Genomic DNA, 11,127 nt, shown 5'->3' on the forward strand with positions numbered 1-11,127 from the left:
TTTTCTGTCACACATCAACAAGAATCAGTCATAGGTATACCCACGTGGCCTCCCTCCCAGACCTCCCTCTCATCTCCCTCCTCACCCAACCCTTCAGTCTGTCACAGAGCCCCTATTTGGGTTCCCTGAGTCATACGGCAAATTCCCATTGCCTATCTGTTTTACGCATGGTATTGTAAATTTTTTTGTTACTCTGCCCATACATCTCCCCTCCTCCCTCCTCTCCTTCCACTTTGTCCATAGGTCTGTTCTCTATGTCTGTTTCTCCACTGCTGCCCTGAAAATAAATTCATCAGTCCCATCTCTTCAGATTCCATTTATATATGTCAGTATATGATATTAATATTTCTCTTTCTGACTTACTTCACTCTGAATAATGGGCTCTAGTTTCATCCACCTCATTAGAACAGATTCAAATGTGTTCTTATTTATGGCTGAGTAGTATACCAGTGTATATATGTACCAGAACTTCTTTATCCATTCATCTGTCTATGGACATCTAGGTTGCTTCCATGTTCTAGCTATTATGGCAGTTATAGAGCTGCAGTGAATATTGGGATACATGTGTCTTTTTTAGTTTTTATTTCCTCAGGGTATATGCCTAGGAGTGGAATTGCTGGGTCATTAGTATGGATGTGGGAGTTGGACTGTGAAGAAAGCTGAGCGCTGAAGATGATTTTGAACTGTGGTGTTGGCAAAGACTCTTGAGAGTCCCTTGGAATGCAAGGAGATCCAACCAGTCCATTCCAAAGGAGATCAGCCCTGGGATTTCCTTGGAAAGAAAGATGCTAAAGCTGAAACTCCAGTACTTTGGCCACCTCATGTGAAGAGTTGACTCATTGGAAAAGACTCTGATGCTGGGAGGGACTGGGGGCAGGAGGAGAAGGGGACAACAGAGGATGACATGCCTGGATGGCATCACCGACTCGATGGACATGAGTCTGAGTGAACTCTGGGAGTTGGTGATGGACAGGGAGGCCTGGCGTGCTGTGATTCATGGGGAGGCAAAGAGTTGGACACGACTGAGCGACTGAACTGAACTCAACTGAAGGTGGTTTTATTCCTAGCTTTTTAAGGAATCTCCATGCCATTTTCCATAGTGGCTGTATTGGTGCATTCCTACCAGTAATGCAGGAGTTTTCTCTTTTTTCCACATCCTCTCCAGCATTTATTGTTTCTAAACATTTTGATGATGGCCATTCTGACTGGCATGAGGTGGTATCTCATTGTAGTTGTGATTTTCATTTCTCTGATAATGAATGATGTTGAGCATCTTTTCATGTGCTTGTTAGCCATCTGTATGTCTTCTTTGGAGAAATGTCTCTTCAGGTCCCTTTCCCACTTTTTTACTGGGTTGTTTGCTTTTTTGATGCTGAATTGTATAAACTGCTTGTAAATTTTGGAAATTAAACCTTTATTGGTTGTTTCCCTTGCTATTATTTTCTCCCATTTTGAGGGTTGCCTTTTCAACGTGTTTGTAGTCTCCTTTCCTGTTCAAAAGCTTTTAAATTTAATTAGGTCCAACTTGTTTATTTTTGTTTTTATTTCCAAAACTCTAGAAGGTGGACCATAGTGGATCTTGCTTTGATTTACATCTTTGAGTATTCTGCCTATGTTCTCCTTTAAGAATTTAATAGTTTCTGGTCTTACATTTAGGTATTTAACCCATTTTTAGTTTATCCTTGTGTATGGTGTTATGTAGTGATCTAATTTCATTCTTTTGAATGTAGTTGTCCAATTTTCCCATCACCACTTATTGAAAGGCTGTCATTGATCCATTGAATATTCTTATCTCTTTTTACAAAAATAAGGAACACATAGGTACTTGGGCTTATCTCTTGGTTCTCTGTCTTGTCCCATTGGTCTGTATTTCTGTTTTTGTCCCAATACTATACTGTCTTGAAGACAGTAGCTTTATAGTATAGTCTTCTTAAGTCATGAAGGTTGATTCCTCCAGGTCCATTCTTCTTTTTTAAAACTGCTTTGGCTACTTGGGGTCTTTTGTGTTTCCATATGAATTGTGAAATTTTTGTTCTAGTTCTGTAACAAAAGCCATTGGCAATTTGATAGGGATTGTGTTGAATCTGTAGATTGCGTTTGGTAGTATGGTAATTTTCACAATATTGATTCATCCCACCCAAGAACATAGACTACCTCTCCTCTGTTTATGTCATCTTTGATTTTCTTCAGTGTCTTATAGTTATCTGTATACAGTTCCTTTGTTGCCTCCAGTACAGTTCAGTTCATTTCAGTCACTCAGTCATGTCCGACTCTTTGTGACCCCATGAATTGCAGCACGCCAGGCCTCCCTGTCCATCACCAACTCCCGGAGTTCACTCAGACTCATATCCATCGAGTTGGTGATGCCATCCAGCCATCTCATCCTCTGTAGTCCCCTTCTCTACCTGCCCCCAATCCCTCCCAGCATCAGAGACTTTCCCAGTGAGTCCACTCTTTGCATGAGGTGGCCAAAGTACTGGAGTTTCAGCTTTAGCATCATTCCTTCCAAAGAACACCCAGAACTGATCTCCTTTAAAATGTACTGGTTGGATCTCTTTGTAGGCCATAGGACTCTCAAGAGTCTTCTCCAACACCACAGTTCAAAAGCATCAATTCGTCTGCACTCAGCTTTCTTCACAGTCCAACTCTTGCATCCATACATGACCACTGGAAAAACCATAGCCTTGACTAGATGGACCTCAGTTGGCAAAGTAATGTCTCAGCTTTTCAATATGCTATCTAGGTTGGTCATAACTTTCCTTCCAAGCAGTAAGTGTCTTAATTTCATGGCTGCAATCACCATCTGCAGTGATTTTGGAGCCCCCCAAAATAAATTCTGACACTGTTTCCACTGTTTTCCCAGCTATTTCCCATGAAGTGATGGGACCAGATGCCATGATCTTCGTTTTCTGAATGTTGAGCTTTAAGCCAACTTTTTCACTCTCCTCTTTCACTTTCATCAAGAGGCTTTGAGTTCCTTTTCACTTTCTGCCATAAGGGTGGTGTCATCTGCATATATGAGGTTTTTGATATTTCTCCGGGCAATCTTGATTCCAGCTTGTGCTTCCTCCAGCCCTGCATTTCTCATGATGTACTCTGCATATAAGTTAAATAAGCAAGGTGATAATATACAGCCTTGACGTACTCCTTTTCCTTTTTGGAACCAGTCTGTTGTTCCTTAGGTAGGTTTATTCCTGGATATTTTATTCTTTTTGTTGTAATGATAAATGGTATTGATCTCTTTCTGATTTTTCATTGTTAGTATATAGGAATGCAAGTGATTTCTGTGTATTGACCTTATTTCTTGTGACTTTGCTGAATTCACTGATTAGCTCTAGTAATTTTCTGATAGTTTCTTTTGGGTTTTCTAGATATAGTATCACATCATCTGCAAACAGTGAGAGTTTTACTTCTTCTGATCTGGATGCCTTTTATTTCTTTTTCTTCTCTACTTCCTATAGCTATGACTTCCAAAACCATGCTGAATAGTAGTGGTGAGAGTGGACACCCTTGTCTTGTTCCTGATCTTAGAGGGAAACTTTTTTATCTTTTCACCACTAAGAATAATTTTTCCTATGGGCTTTTCATACATGGCCCTTACTATGTTGAAGTAGTTTCCTTCTATGTACATTTTTGGAAGCATTTTTTATCATAAATAGGTGCTGGATTTTGTCAAAGGCTTTTTCTGCATCTATTGAGATGATCATACAGTTTTTATCTTTCAATTTGTTGCTATGGTGTATCACATTGATTGATTTGCATATACTGAAGAATCTTACATCCCTGGAATAAACACGACTTGGGCATGCTGTATGAGTTTTTAAACGGTGTGTCGGATTCTGTTTGCTAAAATTTTGTTTGGGATTTTTTCATCTATGTTCGTTAGTAATATTGGTCTGTAATTTTCTTTTGGTGTGTTGTCTTTTCCTGGTTTCGGTATTAAGGTGACTGTGGTCTCCTAGAATGTGTTTGGAAGTGTTCTTTCCTCTGCAATATTTTTGGAAGAGTTTCAGAAAAATAGACATTAGCTCTTCTCTGAATGTTTGATAGAATTCACCTATGAAATCATCTGACCTTGGGCTTTTGTTTTTGGGAGATTTTTAATCATTGTTTCACTTTCAGTTTTTGTAATTGTGTTGTTCATGATTTCTATTTCTACCTGGTTCAGTTTTAGGGGGCTGATCTTTTCTAAGTATCTGTCCATTTCCTCTAGGTTTTACATTTTATTAACCTATAGTTGTTCATAATATTCTTTTATGATCCTTTGCATTTCTGTGTTGTTTGTTGTAATTTTTCCTTTTTTATTTCTAATTTTATTGATTTGATTTTTCTCCCTTTTTTTAGATTTAGAGTTAGGCTGTCTATTTGATGTTTTTCTTGCTTCTTGAGGTATGATTCTGTCACTACGTATTGCTCCCTCTGAGAACTACTTTTGCCGAGTCCCATAGGTTTTGGGTCGCCATGTCTTCATTGTCATTTGTTTCTAGGAATCATTTGATTTCCTTTTTATTTATTTCTTGAGAATATCTTTGTTATTTAGTAATGTATTGTTGAATTTCCATGAGTTTGTGTCTTTTGCTATTTTTTACCTGTACTTGATATCTAGTCTCATAGCATTGTGGTCAGAGAAGATACTTGATACAATTTCCATTTTATTTAATTTACTGAAGCTTGATTTGTGGCCCAAGATGTGGTCTATACTGGAGAATGTTTCATGCACACTTGAGAAGAAAGTGTATTCTTTTCCATCTGGATGGAATTTTGAAAATATCAACTATGTCCATTTGTTCTAATGTTTCATTTAAGGCTTATGTTTCTCATTGATTCTCTGTTTTGATTACCTGTTCATTGATGACAGTGGGGTGTTAATGTTCCGTACTATTATTGTGTTGCTGTTGATTTCTCCTCTTTTGCCTGTTAGTGTTTGCCTTATGCACTGTGTTCCTATGGTGAGTGTACCAACATTTACCATTGTATGTCTTTTTCTTCTTGGATTGATCCCTTGATCATTATGTAGTGTCATTCTTTGTCTCTTATGATATTCTTTATTTTAAAGTCTATTTTGTCTGAAATAAGCATTGCCACTTCAGCTTTCTTTTGGTTTCCATTAGCATGATATATCTTTTTCCATCCTTTTACTTTCTGTCTGTACGTGTCTCTAGGTCTGAAGTGGGTCTCCTGTAATCATCATATATATGGGTCTTGTTTTTGTATCCAGTCAGTCTGTATCTTTTGGTTGGTGCATTTAATCCATTTACAGTTAAGATATATATTGATAAATATGTTCCTAATGACATTTTCTTTATGGCTTTGGGTTTGTTTTTTCCTTTCTCTTGTGTTTACTGGCTATGTACATCCCTTTAGTATTTGTTGCAAGGCTTGTTTCTTGGTGCTGAATTCTATTAATTTCTGCTTCTCCATAAACCTTTTATTTCTCCATAAACTTGGAATAAGATTTTTTCTGGGTATAGTAATCATGGTTGTAGTATTTTTTTTTTTTTTTCTCTTTCAGTTCTTTAAATATATCCTGCGATTTCCTTTTGGCCTTTAGAGTTTCTGCTGAAAGATCTACTGTTAATTGTATGGGCTTTCCTTTGTATGCTACTTGTTGCTTTTCCCTTAATGTTTTTAATATACTTTCTTTGTGCTTAATCTCTGTTAGCTTGATTAATGTGTGTCTGGATATGTTTCTCCTTGGGTTTGACCTGTAGGTGACTCTTTGCACTTCTTGAAATTGATTGACTATCTCCTTTCCCATGTTGGGGAAATTGTCAACTATAATTTCTTCAAAAAATTTCTCAGTGCCTTTCTTTTCTTCTTCATCTGGGATCCCTATAACTTGAATGTTGGTGCATTTAGTATTGCCCGAAATGTTTCTGAGACTTTCCTCAATTTTTTTTTTTAATTTGTTTCCCTTTATTCTGTTTTTCAGCAATTATTTCTACCATTCTAGCCTCCAGTTCATTTATTCATTCCTCTGTCTCAATTATTCTGCTATTGTTTCCTTCTAGTGTATTTTCAATTTTAGTAATTGTGCTATTCATCTCTGTTTGCTTGTTATTTATTTATTCTATGTCCTTGGTGATTGTATTAACTGTGTTAAATGTTTCTTGCATTTTCTCCATTCTAATTTCAAGTCTTCAGAGTATCTTTACTAACTATTCTGAATTCTCTTTCAGGGAGATTATTTATTCATTTATCTGCTCTTATGAGTTTCTACCTTGCTCTTTCATTTGTGTTGTATTTCTCCATCTTTTTTTTTTTTTTTTTCCTAACTTGCTCCATTTGAGGTCTCCTTTTCCCTAGGCTTTAGGGTTGCATTACTTCTTCATTTTGATTTTTGCCCTTGGAGGGAAATGTTGGTTGGATGGTTTGTGTTGATTTCTTTTTATTTATTATTTATTTTTAACATTTTGAATATAAATTAATTTACATTAATTGGAGGCTAATTACTTTACAGTATTGTATTTGTTTTGCCAGATTACTGTGTTGATTTCTTGTTGGGGATGACTTGCACCTGTGTTCTATTGGGAGGAGATCAAGTAGGTAATTACAAAAATACTGGGACATGTACACACACATACACACTTCCACATATACAGTTATAACCAAAGTGTTCTAAAGAAAAGAATACAGAGATTGACTTGGTGTGCAAGGGAAACCAGAGGTGACATCAACCAATTGAAAGTAGAGTCATCTAATGGTCAATCTGCAAATCTGAGCATGAGCCGAAGACCAAATGGGGAATATAGCATAGAGAGCTCAAAAATTAACTTACTGGGTGAAAGAAGAAAGAGTGAAGGAAAAAAAGGAGAAGAAAAAAAATGAGAGAGGAAAAAAGAAACAGGAGAAGGGAGGGAAAGGAGAAAAGGAAGGGAATGGAGAAGAGGGATAAAATAGAGAGAAAAAAATAAATAGAAAAGCAAAGATGAATAGAGGTGTGTGGAAAAGATTTATATATATTCAGGTATAGCTACAGCAGGTAAATATCAGTAGAAAAAGCAGTTATATATATATATATATATTTACATATATATATATATTTACATATATATATATAAATTCAAAAAACTCATCAAGGAAAAAAGAGCAGTGAGAAAGAGAAAAAAACAAAACTAAATTTTTTTTTCTTGCTGTTTTTTTTGACAAGAATCACAAAGAGGAAAACTCCACTGCACCATAAAATGATAATGTGAAGGTGTAAATATGTAGGGGGGGTAAGCAATGTGATTTATAAGAAAAAAAAAGAAAAAGAAGTCTTAAAATGAATTTGTTTTTTTTTTTTTTTTTTTAACAAGGAAAACAAAGAAGAAAACTCCAAAGCATCACAAGAAGCTAATGTGATGGTGGAAATATGTTGGGGAATAAGCAGTGTGATTTATAAGAAGAATCTTTATTATTATTATTTTTTTTAATAAGAAGCAAAAGAAAGAGGTAAACTCCACAGCACTGCAAAATCTAATGTGATGGTGTAAATATGCTGGGAAATAAACAGTGTGCCTTATAAGAGAAAAAAGAAAAAATAAATAAATAAATAAAGTTCTCAAGGTCATAGTTCTTGATTGCAGAGTCTGCCCCTGTGGATGGGATTGGGTTGATGTCCTGTGATGTTTGCCTGGTTGGCAGAGCTTGTGCTTGTGTTCTGGTTGATGGAGTTGGATCTCCTCTCTCTGAAGGGCAGTGCAGTGTCCAGTAGTAGATTTTGGATTGTCAATAGGTTCAGTATGCCTTTGGGAAGTCATTATAGCTTTTGCAGTGTTAGATAGGTCTATTTCTGCAGTTGCTTCAAAGTGGCTCTCTCAGCATAAGTGCAGTGCTGCCAGTCTGCTACTTATCCCTGGGATCATTGTTGGTGTTTCTGTTCTCCTGTCTCATCTTGAGCTGCTGGCCCAAACTTGCTAGATGGGTGCTTGTGTGGATCTGCAGCTTGTGTGGGCTTCCCTCAGCCCTCTAAGCTCACCATCTGTATCACAAGGCTGTGTGCACTTGACTCAGTTTCTGAGATCTGCCCTCTGGGTCGCGGGGCTTGTGTGCACTTGACTCTCAGCTCCCCAGGTTTACCCTCTGTGTGCACTTGTGTGGGGCTTGTGTGCACTTGTCTTGGTTTCCTGGCCTGGCCTCAGCATCACAGGTCAAGTGTGGACTTGTTTCTCCTCTGCCTGCACTCTTTGTCGTGGGACTTATTTTTTTCGTTTTCAGCTGTGGCAGGAGGGTTGTGTGCACTGCCTAAGTTTGTATGCCTCCCCTCTAACTGGACCCCAGTCCTGACCTTGCACCCACTAGGTTTGTCTGCTGGTTACCTGGGCTATCTAGGCCCACCCTCCATGCTGCAAGGGTTGTGCACACTGGCTGGGTTTGTCTGCCCCATCACACTTGGGAACCTGGGCCAGCCCTCTGTGATGCAAGGGCTGTGGTGCACTGGCTGGGTTCATATGCTGCACCACTCTCAGTTCCCCTAGCCCACTGTCTGTTTGGGACCAAAGGTCACGAGCTGTTAATGGGCTGTTAATGCAGCTCTCTCTCTGTTTACTGCCCTCCAAGTCCCTGTTGTGCCTGGTTTTCCAACACTTTGCAGCTTCCCTTTGGGCCTGACTGTGAGGGAGTTTCCCTGTGAACAGGAACTTCTGTTTCAGGGCTCCTTCTGTTGGGGCATACCCTCCTGCCCAGAAGTCCTCCATCTTTTCACCTTTTATATCTCCTTCCTCTCTCCTACCTTATTTCAGGGAGCTTAGCCTGTCTCCCTGGAGGCCTGGGGTCTGCCGCTGTCAGCTAGAGGTTGCTTTGTTCCAAATCTTGATGCATTTTTTATGTATTTGGCGGGAGGCTGACGATCTCCCCATCTTACTCCTCCACCATCTTCTCTCTAAAAGTTGCATAAATTTGAATATTATTGAAGATGTTCTAATTTTTATCTTCATATTAAGATGCTTAGTTTTTGTATTACTATTACTTAGTGATTTTAGTCCATGCTGTCACTTCAGTCATGTCTGACTCTTTGTGACCCATTGTCTGTAGCTGCCAGGCTCCTCTGTACATGGAATTCTCCAGGCAGGAATACTGGAGTGGGTAGCCATTCCCTTTACCAGGAAATCTTCCTGACCCAGCTATTGAACCCAGGTCTCCTGCACTGTAGAAAAATTCTTTACCAGCTGAGTAATTTTTGTGGTTTTATACAATCATTAGTCAAGTATCTATATTTTTAATTATCGTAATTTTGAGTTCTGAGGGTCTGGCATTTTTACAAAACTAGACTATTATTCTTATGTCATAATGTGACTGACATAATCATACTTTGAGAAATATCAGTAGTGCCATTTTCTCTTTCACTTGTGTTCTCATTACTACTTGTTTTGTTTTGTGTTTTATTATGAATTTGTCAGTTTTAAAAAGGGAATAAAATCAATTAAGGGAAAATGTTATTAAATCCATAAAATATGCTTAAATAAACTTATTTGGACACACTCAACAATGGAAAAAAATCACAATATACTGAAATGTGACAAGCAATATGAGCCTGAAAATGGTATCAGGAGACACTGTGCAGACCCTTCCTTTCCCAAGGTATCTAGGGCATAGAATGCACCATATTTATTCCCTGTAGGGTACATGAGCACACCTACATTGATTTGAATATTTTAGGGCATGATTTTACTTTCTTTTTTGTTTAGATAAATACACTTTTAGGGGAGGTTCTGTTATTGCTTTCTGCATATTGAAATTATTTTCCTGCCCCATTCCAGAATGTTTGAAGATTTACATCTGTTATTATCGCTTTCAGCATGCCTCAATAAGCAAGTCAAAGAAAAGGATATAGCTTAATTCACTGAAAGATACATGGGTACATTCTCTGCTATATTATTCAAATGTTATTGCAATGATTATGGCAATCACAACATAAAATAGAATATATCTGTCTTAATAATAGCAGGCCATTAAATCAGTTAAACATTTCTTGGCTCTCTGGCAAGTGGCAAAATCAAAATACCAAACCAGGTGAGGTGTAGAAAACATGAAGTGTCTTTCTCTTTTCAAGAGTAAATCACATGGAGAAAATGTAAGCAAACTAGAAACACAATATATGATCTTTCATATTTTATAAAGAATATATAATACATGTAACCTTCTTTTCAAAATAAATATGATTAAGAAGATTTATCCAACAAAAATAGCACTGATATAAAAATTATTTTGTTGATATTTTTATTCTGATTTACTTTAAGATATTTTCTTTCTACTGCAAAATAGCAAAATATTAATGATCACATAGCTAATTACAAAAAGCTTAATATATGGGCTCTGGAAAAAAAATAAAAAAGGATTTGATTTAGCTCATACCTGAATGGTCTAATGCTTTTATCTACTTTATTTAAGTCTAAATTTTGCAATGAGGAGTTCATAATCTAAGCCACAGTCACTTCTGGGTCTTGTTTTTGCTGGCTGTATAGACATTCTCTATACAGGCAAAGGAGAAAAGGAAAGATATATCCATCTGAATGTAGAGTTCCAAAGAATAGCAAGGAGATATAAGAAAGCCTTCTTAAGTGATCAGTGCAAAGAAATAGAGGAAAAAAATAGAATGGAAATTACTAGCGATCTCTTCAAGAAAATTAGAGATACCAAAGGAACATTTTATACAAAGATGGGCACAATAAAGGATATAAAGGACCTAAAAGAAGAAGAAGATATTAAGAGGTGGCAAGAATACACAGAAGAACTATAAGATATATATATATATATTAATGACCTGGACAACCACAATGATATGATCACTAACTAATGATGATGTAATCACTAGAGCCAGACATCCTGAAGTGCGGTCAAGTGGACCTTAGGAAGCATCACTATGAACAAAGCTAGTGGAGGTTATGGAATTCCAGCTTAGCTATTTCAAATCTTTAAAAAAATGATGCTGTGAAATTGCTGCACTAAATGTGCCAGCAAATTTGGAAAACTTAGCAGTGGCCACAGGACTAGAAAAGGTCAGTTTTCATTCCAGTCCCTAAGAACGGTCAAGATACTGCACAGTTGCACTCATCTCACATGCTAGCAAAGTAATGTTCAAAATTCTCCAAGCCAGACCTCAACAGTACATGAACCTAGAACTTGCATTCAAGCTGGATTTTAGAA

Source organism: Oryx dammah, unplaced genomic scaffold, assembly GCF_014754425.2.
Source record: "Oryx dammah isolate SB20612 unplaced genomic scaffold, SCBI_Odam_1.1 HiC_scaffold_19, whole genome shotgun sequence".
NCBI lineage: Eukaryota > Metazoa > Chordata > Mammalia > Artiodactyla > Bovidae > Oryx > Oryx dammah.